General features: G+C 40.2%; 2 protein-coding genes across 2 annotated transcripts in view; one reads left to right on the top strand and one right to left on the bottom strand.

The window, feature by feature from the left end:
* The window catches only part of LOC106055090 (G-protein coupled receptor 84-like), an 89,403-nt gene extending 73,629 nt beyond the window's left edge, over positions 1–15,774 (bottom strand). Inside the window, exon 1 of the mRNA XM_056034886.1 lies at positions 15,617–15,774. The gene's annotated coding sequence lies outside the window, so the exon portion shown is untranslated. The remainder of the gene's footprint in view (positions 1–15,616) is intronic.
* Positions 1–17,222, top strand: part of LOC106063047 (ATP-dependent DNA helicase Q4-like) — a 402,519-nt gene that overhangs the window by 213,294 nt on the left and 172,003 nt on the right. The window lies entirely within an intron of this gene.

Below are 17,222 nucleotides of genomic sequence, written 5' to 3'. Positions count from 1 at the left end.
GTACCAACACAGACTGTATCCTCGTTTTGGTTCTAGACCCAACGTGTTGGACACATAGATGTACTGAAGAAACAAGAGAAAAGGATTCTGTGTTAGGCACACACACTCACACACGCACACTCACACACTTCACACCAAAGTTGTAGGTTAATAAAGAACTGGCTTTCAAACCTTGGTTTACTCGCTATTTATACCTGAGTGTTTACTTTTCTACATGTTTTTTTTTTAAAGAAATTTTCACGATTTTGTAGACTATAAAAACAATGATATGATCGAAATGACCCAGACGGACAACAGCGTCGTCTGCGTCAGGTATGATAAAATATGTAGGTCCAGGACCTTCTTCGGGACTCATGCTGGACATAAATGAATCATGCTATATCTAAAGAAGTGGTGACATTTCTTCACGTATTGTCCAGATTGAGCAGCATTCTTTGAAAATACTGGATCGGAAGGCGAACTGAAATTATTTTACGTGTAGGGGAAATGAATGTACTTATATTTTTTTGGTTAAAAACCAAATTGCCCCGCCCCTGCTCCCCCCCCCCTCCCCGTCTAGTTCTACTCCCGTCTCCTATTAATTTCTTCCATCTGGTCGGGAAAACTAGCTCGGACTTCCGGTGACCTCACCAGCGTGTGACGTATTAGTGACGCAGTGTTGCTTCCTGACAGCTCCCTCCCCCCTCACCTAAAGCGAGTGTCACACACAATTATTTTGTCCCCCGACCCCCTGACTGACTGATCACAGTAAAGGACCAACGCGCACTGACCATCAGTGACCAGTGAGATCCACGAGACGTGACTGGCACGTTCCTAATTAACAGTTTGATATGGGGAAACGAAAGAGAGAACTGCTAGCACGCATGGTAGCACCTCGCACGCATGGTAGCACGGAAGCACCTCGCATGGTAGCACCTCGCATGGTAGCACCTCGCACGGTAGCACGCATGGTAGCACGGTAGCACCTCGCAAGGTATCACCTCGCAGGGTAGCACCACGCATGGAAGCACCTCGCAAGGTAGCACCTCGCAGGGTAGCACCACGCATGGAAGCACCTCGCATGGTAGCACCTCGCTACAGATTTAGTCCTTTACTTGGAGGCTAAACATGATAATAGGCCACTTTACACAATTAAAAACATACTGACATGAAAAACATTAAAATCAGATTATTATAGTCCTGTCCTCTTTACAACATACTCTACCAAGCATTCTCACTTTTGACAATACCTCTATTCAAGTCACGGAACCTGGGTGGAAACGGTTCTCGAAAACGGCTCTAAAGAATTTAAGATGTTCCTAGAAATTTGACAGTTGATATATGTCGTTACGTATAGAATTAGTAGCTCGCTGACCACACTTTTTAAGTATGAAAAGAAATAAATTTAAATTTGGCCAGAGAACTAGAGAATATGTTTTTCTTGAACAGACATTTCTGCATGCCCTATTTTAAAGAGTTTAATCTTGAGTTGAGTTAATGTCCAGGAACATTTTTTCACACCGTCTTCTCAGTCGAGGTCTAATAGTAGTTCGCATTTAACATAGAGCTAGTAAAACTCTTCACTAGCCCTGCATTAAAACACTTCACTATATAGTATATTACTAACCATTTTTGTGTGGCTTGTAACCATGTACTATGTAACCATGTACTATATAATCCTGCACTGCTGCAATGCCCAGAAGCAACAAACTATAATACTGCACTGTACGATATATCTCTGCACTCTAGCACTGTACCAAGACAAATCACGAGCAATATATTTCATTTCATTCTAGCACTGTACCAAGACATATCACTAGAGCAATATATCTTACTGCACTATAGCACTGTACCAAGACAAACCACTAGAGCAATATATTTCATTTCATTCTAGCACTGTACCAAGACATATCACTAGAGCAATATATCTCACTGCACTATAGCACTGTACACTTCACCAGAGCAATATATTTCACTGCGGTCTAGCACAGTACCAAGACACTTCACTAGTGCAATGTATCACTGCACTCTATCACTTTAGCAAGGCACATCACTAGAGCAAGTTGAATCTCAAGACGTGTTCCTTCCCTTCACTAAGCACGCATTACTTAGTAGTTACTTTGAAATTTCTGTGTGACTAATTGCATGTGCTTAGTATACCTGAATCAATCTAGAACAATTCTAAAATGTGGGTCAGGTGACTAACTGTAGAGTCTCATGCGCGTCTCACACCAGCTAGATTAATTTGGTTAATTATTACGAAATTTTTTAGATGAGTGTTTTCAGCGGTCCCACGTTGGGTGCAGCCGTTATATGCTTGGAGCTTTCCACATGTCTGGGCTCAGATAGCACTCACCCTAAAGAGCCACGAAAATGTGTTTTCAACATTGCCCTTACATTGTGCCCTTACATTGTGCCCCTACATTGTGCCCTTACATTGTGACCCTACATTGTGCCCTTACACTGTGCCCCTACATTGTGCCCTTACATTGTGCCCTTACATTGTGCCCCTACATTGCGCCCTTACATTGTGCCTCCTACATTGTGCCCCTACATTGTGTCCTTACATTGTGCCCCTACATTGTGCCCTTACATTGTACCCCTACATTGTGCCCTTACATTGTGCCCTTAGATTGTGCCCCTTACATTGTGCCATTACATTGTGCCCTACATTGTGCCCCTTACATTGTGCCCCTACATTGTGCCCTTACATCGTGCCCTTACATCGTGCCCTATGTAAGCACAGCGAACTATTTTCTTGTATATTTTAAAAAGACTAGCTGCTGTGAGCATTTCCATCCGTCTATCAGTAAAGAGATAACGGAGGATACTATATCTATCTATCTATAACCCTTGTCTGTCTGTGTGTCTATTGTCACGAATGTTTTGTTGAGATAGAAACGACAAGATCCATCAAGTACATTTTTTAAAAGTGCTTCTTCTGTGCAAGTCTCTCAGCAGTGGCCTGTCTGTAGCTGCCATTATGAAGCAGAGTATTTTAACATGCGGTAGAGCGAGAGTGGGAAGGTTGATAAAAGAAAAGTGTTTTCACAGCGGCTACGGAAAGGGAAACTAGGAAAGTGCAAAGTCGGAACCAACATTAATACCTGTCACCACCTCAAAGTTGGTGCCATAGAGTAGAAACCCTAATTCTGTATTGTGTATGTTAATTCCATATTGTGAATCTTATTCACAACCCATGTTGCACTAAGGTGAACACTTTTGACCTTAGGTGAACCAGGGAGTTAAAGGCAGTCAGTCCACATAGAGATCTTGTAGCAAGCACTTGTATTGAGTCACTTAAGATATAAGCAGTAGAGTTAGATGTTTAAAGTAGTTGGTTATAGAATAAGTACTAAGTTGTGATATTCGTATATTACTGTTGGATTAATACTGACCATTCCTGGGTCGAGTTGTATGGTGTATTCACTATGTGGTGTTATATTAAACTTATTGTGTCTGCTACACCCAGCGTCATTTCATTATTCTGTGATTCGTAACAAGAACCCAATGTCACCACCACGCCTACATTGATAACCACAACCACATTCATAACATATAAAATAACCCGGTGACAATACCAATAATATAAAGAACCGGAGGCGCGGTGGCCGGGGGTCCATCGTTCGAATCCTGGTGTAGACTTGGATTTTTAATTTCAAGATCTTTGGCTCTAATGAGTACCTAACATTAGTGGGAAGGCGGTTGGTCGTTGTGCTGGGAACATGGCAACCTAGTGAACCGTAGGCCAAAGAAACAAATGACCTTTACATTATCTGCCCTATGGACCACAAGGTCTGAAAGGGGAGCTTTACTACTTTATATAAAGAAGTGAGATGTGGACACTGAGACAGAGCCGGGATAAGAAGGAGTGTGTTGAGATTAGAATGACCCAGCCTTGAGGAAACCAACTGAGCATGCGCTGTTGTCTCGTGCAAGACGTCAACAGTCTCTGACATGAATAGATTCTGCTCATTAGCTGATTTAAAAGTTCAGTTCGCAGACATTCACCTGAAAAAAAGTGATTCCCACATTCACCAAAAGACAAACGCAGCTGCCATCTGCCGTTCTGTTGTCCTACGGGAGTTTTGGACTAAGAAGTAAATTATCTTCAACTCTGATGGAACATCCGTAACATTTAGAACATTTTACAAACCATGGGACATTAGGGCTGAAAAAGTATGGCCAATGACTCGAAGTACCATTAGACAGAGCGACAAATAATTCTTTCCTTTAAAAAAATATTTATCGAAGTTAGATATTCTTCTTTTTCTTCGTAATTATGCAAAGATTTGAGACTATGACTCTTGGAACACTAGGTCTATGGAAGCTTGTCCAAAGAGCTTGGTACTCTAGGTCTATGGAAGCTTGTCCAAAGAGCTTGGTACTCTAGGTCTATGGAAGCTTGTCCAAAGAGCTTGGTACTCTAGGTCTATGGAAGCTTGTCCAAAGAGCCTGGTACTCTAGGTCTATGGAAGCTTGTCCAAAGAGCTTGGTACTCTAGGTCTATGGAAGCTTGTCCAAAGAGCTTGGTACTCTAGGTCTATGGAAGCTTGTCCAAAGAGCTTGGTACTCTAGGTCTATGGAAGCTTGTCCAAAGAGCTTGGTACTCTAGGTCTATGGAAGCTTGTCCAAAGAGCTTGGTACTCTAGGTCTATGGAAGCTTGTCCAAAGAGCTTGGTACTCTAGGTCTATGGAAGCTTGTCCAAAGAGCTTGGTACTCAAGGTCTATGGAAGCTTGTCCAGAGAGTTAAGTCTAATTCTCTTGGAACTCTAGGTCTATGGAAGCTCTTCTCCATCTGCATGTCTGAACAAACTTCTGTCTGGGAAAGATCCAAGCAGATGTCTATTTTTCCATCCCTATTACCGCTGGCATCCCAAGAGGCTCGTATAAGAAACGAGACCAAGATAAAACATTTATTAGGAAAAGAGGAGAACAATGATTCAAACAATATTCCCAATAGTAGAGAAGGTGTAGGTTACAGAAGAGCTGAAGAGTTCAAACCATGAGGAGGGGCGCTAAAGAGAACAGAAGAGAAAAGAAGAGCTCACGTTCTGGTCTCTCTTCTTCTTCTTCTTCACCGTTCTCTAGCTCTGGTCTAAGTGGTTGTTTTTCAACGCTACACAAATAAATCTATCTCGTTTCGCTTAGCTACAACTTTCTTTCTTGGCTTTGACATTTTCTGCCTGTCTTGAGCTTGTCCTGGCAGTTAGACCCTTACCCTAACCCTAACTCATCAAAACACAACTTAGCTCCACGACGTCAATATTCATTACATGTTCCTTTTTATTTTTTTTATTTGTGCATTACTCCAAACAACATTTTCTCCGCCATTTTACTTTCTCCAAACCACTCCCCCCCCCCCCCCGCCCGCCCGGCTCCGTGTTTCACTAACGATCATCCACCTAAAGCTAAAGTTTACCGAATGTCTTTTAAACAGCATTCTGAGCTTCATTCAATTTCCCCCTAAACGAAACACTTACCTTTTGTTGGCTTACAAAAAACTATATAACAATGGATACCTCGTGGCGAATTACGCCTGAAAGTCCTTGTTCATCCATTTATTCGATTAGATGGCCTAAATAATACAAAGCGTTTAATCACTCCGATTAGGGGAGAGTACACACTGCTAGAACACAATAGCAGACATCAAAACCCGCAACGAAAATGTATTTTTCAAAACCTTGCAAACAAAAGAATAAAAAGAGAGAGAGGGGGGGGGGGGGACGAAACACAATGTATTATTAATTTCGAGGTTCTCTACTAAATTGTACCCGCTATCTTCCGTCTGACGTTCCCTTAAATACAAATATTATCATTTCAAAAAAACGTGAGGAATCCTTCTTCAAAAGAAAAGAAATGTACTCTTATTTAGTTGTTATTAGCAATGTATAATCTAATAAGCGCCACTTTGCTCTTATTGCGTAAACTGTTGGCAGCAGACGACATCTGAAAGAAACAGCTGGAGAGCTTTTTAGGAAGGTCGCCAGACACACGAGGCCAGAAGAAGGGTCACTGCAGAGGACAGACGCAGAAGACGAAAAAACAGCTTAAGTTGACCCCCCCCCCCGCCCCACCCCCGCGGACAACGGCTTTGTCTGCATCTGGTGTGGCAAAATATGCATGTCGCAACTGGGCTTGCGCGGTCACAGGAAATACTGCACTCATCTTTAACTTCGGAATCGAAGACCTTGCCTCAAATATTTCTTAGCTAAAGCCAATGAATAATGAGAACCACTCAACTGCAATGTTGTGTTTAGCGAAGACAGTTCAGACTCCTCTTAACCCTTAAAGTGCTGAGCCGTTTTACTATGAGTGCATACAAAATGGAATAAACTACCACACGCGTTTAAAGGGTAAAGAAAAAAAAAGATCATTATGACTTACGTCTGCCCCTGTTTTTTTACCAAACTTTGCCCAACAACAAGCAACTAGGGAATTTTAGACAAGACTTTCTGTATCTTATTGGTATAGGACACAGGCATAGAGGGGTGGGGGGGGGATAAACATCACGGTATTAATGGTATTTTTTGTATTAGTCTATTTAGCAATGTTTATGTAATATATCTTCCGTGATGTATTCTTAGTGAAGGGAAAAACATCCACACAGGCCGGCGTGCTGAAACACTAAATGATTAGGACATGACCATTAACTAGGAATATTGAATCTACTAGTTTGTATTGTGTGCATCAGTGTTTCTCTTCTACTTATATGGGCCCACCCAACGGACGAACTTAAATTGTTAGCCCCATCCCCTTTTGTGTTATCTGTAATATATCTTATTGGCTATCTGTAAGATATCCTATTGGCTATCTGTAAGATATCCTATTGGCCATTTGTAAGATATCCTATTGGCCATTTGTAAGATATCCTATTGGCTATCAGTAAGCTATTCTATAGGCTATCAGTAAGCTATCCTATTGGATATCAGTAAGCTCTCATATTGGCTATCAGTAAGCTATCCTGTAGGCTATCAGTAAGCTATCCTATTAGATATCAGTAAGCTATTATATTAGCTATCTGTAAGCTTCCCTGTTGGTAATCTATAAGCTATTCTGTTGGGAACCAGGCAGAGCCCCGTTGTCAAACATTTTCCTACAGACAATTTCCACAGCCATTCCTCCTAAAAAAAAAAAAAGCAGGTCAATTAAAGAGTCGGCATTAGCCAATACCGAAATGTGAGGGTTCATATAGCGCACGCATGTCTGAATTGGGCTGATCGTCGGGACCTCTTCCTGTTCAACAAAAGTCAAACAAACGTTTTACATGGAGTAGAGTTAGTGCTATATATGTGGGGTGCTTCCCATCTCTACCCACCCACCCCCACACACACACACTTTTCCAAAAAAAAAAAGTTACATGATAAAACGGATTCCTCAATTTTTCGTTACAAAATAAATCGGGATTCCTGTGTGTGTACATTTTGGAAGAAACTTCTCTTTCTTTCATGTGTCTGCCTGTAGTTTGTTCTCTCTGCCTCGCTCTGCCCTGACTTTAACATTGGTGCCACGAGGGGCGCCTACTTTCCTAAAGTGTTTACGACCTACGGCCCGTGTTTATCTCGTCACCTGCTAATTAGTGAAATTTTAACGCGTCATTCGTTCTCTTGATGCATTCAGGCCTCACGTGACCACACCATTTGGTAAAAGTTATATTTCCTGTTGCTCTAGCACAGGGGTTCTCAACCTGTGGGTCGCGACCCACTTGGGGGTCGATTGACGATCTGCCAGGGGTCGCCTAAGACCATCGAAAATGTGGATGGTTATTGTCTACTCTTCGATTGCTGTATGTGTGTGTGGGGGGTGGGGGGTCGCGACAGAGTGGGGGATTGTAAAAAGGGGTCGGCGAGCATAAAAGGTTGAGAACCGCTGGTCTAGCAGGACCTGCTAAAAAGTAAAAAAAAAAAAAAAAAAAGTGAGGTTCCCCTTTCAGACCTGGTGATCTATGGTGCAGCTGATGTAAAGGTCATGTTTCTTTGGCCCACGGTTAACGGGGGTATCATGTGGCCAGCACAACGATCAACCGCCCTTACCTTTCCCCAACTTATGTCCGGTATCAATTATTAGTGGACTCAGAGGCGCCCTATAGACCCCAAAAGTAAATATCCCAGTCTACACTAGGATTCGAAACACGGACTCACGGTTCGGAAGCCAAGCGCTTTACCACCCCACCTCCGCGCCACATTGACCTGCTAACCACTGAACAAAACAACAACACTCAAATTATAACTTTATGACCATATCACAATGTCCTTCAGGGAACAGTACCTGAGATGAACTCCGATTGGTGGTCTCCCGTGGTGCCCTGGTATTGTATGGAAGGCGAAGACCATTGGCGGCCTTAATTATTTTCAGTTTGAGGGCAGTGTGTGAGGGCCTGCAAGAGGGCCCGAAGTCTCGGGTGCGGGAAGTCCGCACCACAGGTTACCACCTCCGTATGGCAAGAGCTCGCTTACAGGAGGATTGTTCGTGAGGATTGTTTGATATCCTCACATTTTGTACATGTTATTTCGCCCACTTCCCCGCCATGCTTGGATCAAGCTTTCTACAATTTTTTTTTTGTCGCAGACAACACGTGAATCAATTAGGTAGTGGTAATTAATTTTTTCTGTTTCATATTGGAAAAAGGGAAATAATTATTACAAAATTAATATATATAGCTGTAACTGTGTAGTTATTCCCCACAGATAAGCTTATTTCCTATTTTTGTTAAATTAGATACATGTTCTTTTATAATTTACTTGTTTTGTTAATGGTTCAGGGTTCATTGAATTGATTTGCTACTTTAGTCTTTCTTTTGTCCTGGAGTGTCTCTCGTAGTTTTACTAATGGTGTTAACTCTAGTCAAATGTGAATATTTTGTTTTGAAGTCTAACTGAAGTGACATTTGATCCTCGATGTTCCTCTAAATAAGTGTGTAGTCATCCTGGTCAGTGTGACCTACTTTTCTTCGGTCAGAACCACGAGCGGCAGCACGTACGAGATGAAAAGACACTGTCTCTTATTGAAAGAGTAAATCCAAGAGACACTCGACCTGGCTGTCACAAGGCTTTTACTAGACCAGTGGACCATTTCAGAATAATAATAATAATAATGGCATTCATATAGCGCAATTTTTATACATGTTGCATGCTCAGAGCGCTATGGTCCAATCTCATTTGTGAATCAGTGGGTGAAGGGAGTATCTGGGAGGTTTTCCGTGTTGCCTTTAGGCGCTCAGTAAACATAACTCGAGTCGGGTGTCGAACTTCGAGCCCCCATCATAGGTAGCCAAGCCAAGTTTAACTTAGCCTGTCGACCACGCTTCCCACAACGGGAATATGCGCAATATTCTTGCATTCTCCCTTGGGTCAAAGTGAACCTGATCTCAAGGTTCAGGTTCACATTCTAAGAGATCAAGTCCACTAAATCTTAATAATAAATACAATTATTGATCAAAGAGCGCGTACTGTTTTGACGTCTGTCCTGGATCAATCCGTACTAGAAAACAAGCTCTTTCATTATTTAGTATTCTGTCACTGAAAGATGAGTTACACATCACAATGGGTTGGGGCGTTAGGTATCAAAAATCCATCAGTATCTCTTAGATTTAAAAAATAATAATAATAAATTTAAATTGTAGATCGTCAATTCAACGCTCGCATTCAAGTCTCATAAATATTTAGTTTGGTCTGGTAGTTTCACTTATGGAAATATTTATTTTGGCTTCATTTTATTAGTTTCCCTGGCCAATTGAAAGATTTATTTCTGAAAGAGTGCTCTGTTTTGTTGATATTGTGAACTCTGTGTAGAGCTGAGATATTTGACGTTGAAATGTTGGACTTTTGTTATTATTTTATTTATGTATTTCTCAAAACATGTTAGATTATGTCTATACATGTTCACTTTTTCCAATAGTCTTATCCTAATTATTCCACGTACAGGTAGAGTCGCTCTTTGAAACAATAAGTACTAACAAAATGAAACGAAAGCAAAATATGAAAAATGTTACATTAAATAAATTTAAAAATACTGGGAAAAAGAGAACTTTAGAATTTTTAGCGGCACCCGAAAGGGGAAAAGACGCTATTAGTTTTGTGTCTGTCCGTCCGTCCGTCCAGATTAGATCTCAGAAACTAGAGGAGAAAATGAAAATCGGACATCATGATATTATAGATCATTCAAGGTTCTGATGCAATGGCTACTTTTTACTTTTCTGAAAGCGAAAAATCGAATTTTCTAAATCAATTATGCTAACAATTTTTAAATAAAAATACACCATTTTTACAAGTATTCGCTATTAAAAAGTAACAAAGAATGGAGGCTATTTAGTAAGTGAGATCACTATTTACCATTATTTTAAACATTTTTATGCAAATGGTTTTAGATTTTTTTTCATCAAACAAATATTATTTTTTACAATTGTATTGCTAAGTTATGTAAGTTCTGCCATACTAAATGCTTCATTTAAAAAAAAAATGTTTTAACTTTTTTTTAAAGAGAAAGAATCTATTTGCTAAGCAAATAAGCTGGACATAATCGGAAACAACAATTAATATGTAGTTTTTCAAATTATCGCGTGAACTGCGGACTGTCCGCGACCTCATGAAAATCAAAACTAAAGCAATTTTTTTTTAAGGACATGTATTTTTTTCTTGAGGCTTTGAATAAGAGATTGACCCTTTACAAAACAATTAGATCAATTAGATATTCATTATAGGACATCAGTTAGGCCAGGTTCACATCTAACTTCACATTCACTTTCGCCTATCCCTTGGTTTGCTTGACCTTTGGGGCACCACACAGGATCTGTCAACCTTCTTTCTCCATTCTTCTCTATCCTTTGCCTTTGATAGAATTTCAATATTGAAGCCTGTCCTTTTACCTGCCTGGGTGGGCCGCTTCTGATGGAATTTAATACCGATATTCTTCTGAAAATATTAAAGCCTTCCTTTTTTTCTGCCTGGGGGCCCACTTCGGGGGCCGATTTTGAGTTTCCACACAAGTTGTTTTTGTAAACTTTTTTCGTTTTATAATGGCGATTAATGATTTCTGAATTGTGCTGTTTAGAAAAACATATTCTCTTTGCAGGATTAATATCGCCATCAATTATGGTTTTTTATAACTCTAGCTTTACGTCGTTGAATAATCAACAAGCATTTGTGTGTAGTCAACTTATGTCTATTATTAGTGTTATAAAAGAGGTGACTGTCTAAAATGCTCTGATCCAAATAAACATTACATGCTAAATGATGTGTCAGTTTAAGTCTTCACCTTCTCTATGTAGTCAAAGCGATTTAAAATCTACAGGATGTACAGAAAACTTTTCCTTTTGTATAGTATTATTGAACTTGATCTGTGCGCTGAGGTGCGAAACAGAGCACTATTTGAGCATCAACTGTGTACGAAATAAGGACAAGGGAGAGAAGAGACTAGACTTAGTGGAAAGAAGAATAGAAAGTATTGGGATAAAACTTTGGGTGATCCGACTAGAGTTACGAAAGGAGCATCGCCAGAGTAATGGTCCAGAAAGGTTAGAAGCAGCGTACGTTCTCTGTGTGGGTAGTGTGGTCAAATACTTATCTTTAGACACTGTGGAAGGGTCATTCCAGCCACTGAAATACCTTCCTTAGGGTTTGTGAAGGCAACGGGTCTTGAAAATATGGGAATTTTATAGGAAAGTGAAGACAGAGGCGCCGAAAGTGAACCCCGTACGCAAGGGCTCAAAAAAATAATAGATTAATCTGACTGACATCTTTTATCATCTGACTGACATCTTTTATCATATCTTTTATCATCTGACTGACATCTTTTATCATCTGACTGACATCTTTTATCATCTGACTGACATCTTTTATCATTTGACTGACATCTTTTATCATATGACTGACATCTTTCATCATCTGTAATTAACATTATTCTTCTTCACTTTGATCCCTCGTTGAGTCGCCTCCCTTAGATTTGTCACACTTCATTGAACTCGTTGTCTGCACTATTTATTTTGTCATTTCTTTGTATTCGCCATGAAAGCAACAGACCTGTGACATGAGATCGAGGTATAGGTCTAAGCTGCCCACAGGTGGTGACGTTGCAGGTTAGTGTTCAGGCCTTCTTTAACGATTGGCCTTATTTTTTTTGTCTACTCGAAAGCTGATGGGTTGTTGGAATGGAACGGTTTGGTTGCTGGTACCATTACATTATGTCTCATCTTTACATCATGTCTCATCATTGCATCATGCTTCATCATTACATCTTGTCTCATCATTACATCATGTCTTATCATTACATTATCTCTCATCGTTACATCATGTCTCATCATTACATCATCGCTCATCGTTACATCATCTCTCATTATTACACCATCTCTCATCGTTACATCATCTCTCATCATTACATCATGTCTCATCATTACATCATCTCTCATCATTACATCATCTCTCATCATTACATCATGTCTCATCATTACATTATGTCTCATCATTACATCATGTCTCATCATTACATCATCTCTCATCATTACATCATGTCTCATCATTACGTCATGTCTCATCATTACATCATCTATCATCATTGCATCATGTCTCATCATTACATCATGTCTCATCATTGCATCATGTCTCATCATTGCATCATGTCTCATCATTGCATCATGTCTCACCTTTACATCATGTCTCATCATTACATCATGCCTCATCATTACGTCATGTCTCATCATTACATCATGTCTCATCATTACATCATGTCTCATCATTGCATCATGCCTCATCATTACATCATGTCTCATCATTACATCATCTCTCATCATTACATCATGTCTCATCATTACATCATGTCTCATCATTGCATCATGTCTCATCGTTACATCATGTCTCATCATTACATCATGTCTCATCATTACATCATGTCTCATCATTGCATCATGTCTCATCATTGCATCATGTCTCATCATTGCATCATGCCTCATCATTACATCATCTCTCATCATTACATCATCTCTCATCATTACATCATGTCTCGTCATTACATCATCTCTCATCATTACATCATGTCACATCATTATATCATGTCTCATCATTACATCATGTCTCATCATTACATCATGCCCCATTATTACATCATGCCTCATCATTACACCATGTCTCATCATTGCATCATGTCTCATCATTACATCATGTCTCATCATTACATCATGCCTCATCGTTACATCATCTCTCATCGTTACATCATGTCTCATCATTACATCATGTCTCATCATTACATCATGCCTCATCATTACATCATGTCTCATCATTACATCATGTCTCATCATTACATTATGTCTCATCATTACATCATGTCTCATCATTACATCATGCCTCATTATTACATCATGCCTCATCATTACATCATGTCTCATCATTGCATCATGTCTCATCATTACATCATCTCTCATCATTACATCATGTCTCATCATTGCATCATTTCTCATCATTACATCATGTCTCATCATTACATCATCTCTCATCATTACATCATCTCTCATCATTACATCATCTCTCATCATTACATCATCTCTCATCATTACATCATGCCTCATTATTACATCATGTCTCATCATTACATCATGTCTCATCAATTCATCATCTCTCATCATTACATCATCTCTCATGACGCAAGTCTAGGGTATGACGATGACGCTATTGCCTCGTTTCTAAACTGTGGGGCGCCACGTCATGGGACACAAGAATCAGGGCGGAGGGGGCGAAGCAAGTCAATGTATATTTATTGTAATTTGCAATCCATGTTGGAATAGGAACCAAATCAAATGGCATTAAAATAAAATATCCTTTCACTAGTTGGGAGCCAGAGACGTTGTGCCATCTAATAAAAACATTTTCAAATGGATGGAACTGTTTTCACGAAAGGTGCTCGAAAAAACGTCGAAGACTATTGTCCAATAATAGTATACATCCGTGACAAAGCATCATACTTAGCACAAGACGTCATGCTTAACACAAGTCGTCCTAACACAAAAATGATCTTGTGCCAACTACGCCTATTACAGACGTACTTGCGCTATATTACCTTCAATGAAACTAATAATACTGGCCTGCACTAGCTCCTTACTTGTTAGACTTAATTAAACCTCGACGTTTTTGTTTTTTTTACCAGGATGAATAGTGCGCTCTGATTGCAAGAAAATATTTCAATATAGCCCCCCCCCCCCCCCTTTTTTAACTTTTTTTTTTTTTTTTTTACTTTAACATTTTTTTTATATGCGCACTGCTTATAATGAGAGAAAGACAGCTCAAAACACAAGAAAAACGCGTGGCTCCCTATGTGGAAGCGTACAGCCCAGACCCTGCAGTGGGAGCGTACAGCCCAGACCCTGCAGTGTGAGCGTACAGCCCAGACCCTGCTGTGGGAGCGTACAGCCCAGACCCTGCTGTGGGAGAGTTAAGCCCAGACCATGCAGTGGGAGAGTACAGCCCAGACTCTGCAGTGGGAGAGTACAGCCCAGACCCTGCAGTGGGAGAGTCCAGCCCAGACCCTGCAGTGGGAGAGTACAGCCCAGACCCTGCAGTGGGAGAGTACAGCCCAGACCCTGCAGTGGGAGAGTACAGCCCAGACCCGTGGTAGATGGAAAACCTGCTACATGTATATCCAGTAGCCTAAATTTTTATTTCTAAAACATGATTTTTAGAAAAAAAAAACCTCTATTTACGTATATCACTCCAACACAGCTACCATCTCTTGAAGAGCTTTTTTTATGAAAGATGCCTTTCTAAAACACGATTCTTAAAGACAACATGCACCCATGAAACCACTGTTACATAAGATTTGAACGAAGTGGTCGTCTCCTTTCCATTAGGATTAAAACAGAAAGATTTAAAAACTCCTTTATCCCATTTTCGGTCAGAGTGTTACAAGATCAGCTGTCGTCATCGAGAAGTACATAGAAGTCAAATTCATAAAGCGCTGGGTGTGACTGTATATGTATTTCGTGTGTGAATGTTGTTCGTATTAGCATCTATATTGTTATTGTACAGTAGTTACGCTGAGCTTGTCAATTGTAGTCAACTGAATTTCCATTTGATTGGATCAATAAAAATTATCTTATCTTTATTTTTCAATACATTCTTTAAACCCTCCCGGACCCTCCTGTAAGAGTCCACAACGCTCCCCCGCTCCTCAGGGGGACGCGAAATTATTATTTTTCCATTGTGGGAAAGGGCACCGGTAATAGTTTGAGAAACACTATGCCATTTGATTGGAACATGTTGCAGTTGATGCATTTATTAAAACAAACGAAAGGTTATTCAGACGTCATTACAACAGACATCACTCACTGTGTGAGAACCAGTTCAACAACTGCAAAAGTACGTCACTACAGTTATAAACCGCTTGTAATATATATATATTGTTATCTTTTCTTATCATTTCAAAAGTAGTGTAGGAGTCATACAATTGTGTCTCTTCCATATGTCTCTTATCTTATTATGTCTCATGCTATTTCCGTATGACGCATTATAAAAGATTAAATAATATTCTTTAGAAATAGCCAACTGCTAGCAAAATAAACAAATAAATAATCATTAGATTGGATACATCTGGACAAGACGAACACTAAGAAGTCTAACTAGAAATGAAAGTGATTCAAAGTTCTGGTGTACATACTGTTCAAAGCAGTCCCCAACACGTCATTACTATCCAATATCGAACGTTAACTTTGTGGTGTCAATGAAAGAAAGTTTTGAGTTCGAAGTAAATCCGCCACTGTTCCTACTTCACTCCTTAACTGCTAACAGCCCAGTGTCTCACCCACACCCTCAGCGCCGACGTGAGCGCTGTTACCACGCGCGTGGACACCAACGTTAAAGCGTTCGCGCGCACCGTGAATGATAGCAACCACGGAGTCACGGCGGTAAAGTTGGGGGGAGGGGGGGGTAGGGGAGGTGGTGGACGCGGACTCGTTTTCGCCATTCCTTTTCACAAGTCGAATTATGGGGGGGGGGGGGGGGAAGGGGGGGGTCGGTGCAGAACAATGCATGGTGGTCATACGGTTATGTCAGATGAACACTAGGGTTCGAATCTGATGATAAATGATACATGATTAATGGTGTCTCGTTTCGACTGTATCGTCTCGTGCGGACGTTACCACATCGCATGGCGTCCCTTGTCGTTAACAAATAAGATAACTTTATTGGTCCAAGCAAATGGACATTTGTTTAGATTACAATTGTCCACTACAACATTTTACTGTAACAGTAACACTACCCAAGACACACAGACATACACACACATATTAGAATGGACGGTTATGGAAACTTGATTTGCTCGACACAAAATTCATGGCGTTTTTACAGCGTCGTCCGACCGTGACTGAATGGACTTTTATTCGCATTGTACTAAATACGACCGTGCTCAACATGAAATAAGTCTTCAACACCCAAAGTGCTTATGAGTAGGTCACCAGTTTATCTGCCATACAGCCCAGTCTCACGAAAAATGCCTTGATGTAGACCATTCACCGTAACAGAGCTTCCAGTCTATCGATAGCCTCTAAACTGCTTAAAAATAAATGTTTATTTAAATTGATTCACACCTGTCTTGTGTAGTTTGAATTAACTTTATACATTTATTGTGTCAACAAACATTACAGGAGCAAAACATACTGGTCTATCATCGTTACGGTGCATAGGCACAGAAATTCTTTTATCTATGAAATATTATCGGCATATGAAAGATAAAGACGTCCTTGATGACGTGGCTACGTAGCATTCATTCCAAACCAAGGAAGATCAGAGCAAACGAAACTTTTGGTGGAAATAAACGAATCGGGACTAGGTCATCCGATGCACAGGGGAACAGAAACTGTCGAGCCTAGTCAATGTACACAGAACATTGGAATGTTGAGTTTCAACTATTTTCGAAGACGGTTTAGCACATTCCTATCTGGCATGTCAGTCAGTACAAGCTTTTTTGGCAATATCGACATAACATGCCTGGCACAAAGATGAACTAGAAGTCGAGAAAATAAAAAGATTCTTTTTAAACAAACTTTTTATTCAAATCATTTGCTGCAAACTGAAAGGACGCGATAGAGACAAAACTATAAATGAAACAAAAAGTGTATCAAGTAGATTCTTGCAAAGTCCCCAAGCCTGCTACATTACTTTGCAATGTGAAAACAAATACTTGCCAGCCAAAGGAAAAACACTGGGACCTAAGTCCATTTTTTTAAAGCTGACATTTTCAATAAATACTTCTCCACGCAGCAAGA

The sequence above is a fragment of the Biomphalaria glabrata genome, chromosome 7, assembly GCF_947242115.1.
Source record: "Biomphalaria glabrata chromosome 7, xgBioGlab47.1, whole genome shotgun sequence".
Classification (NCBI taxonomy): domain Eukaryota; kingdom Metazoa; phylum Mollusca; class Gastropoda; family Planorbidae; genus Biomphalaria; species Biomphalaria glabrata.
Note: the sequence above shows the minus strand (reverse complement) of the source record. Positions and strands in the feature narration are given on the sequence as shown.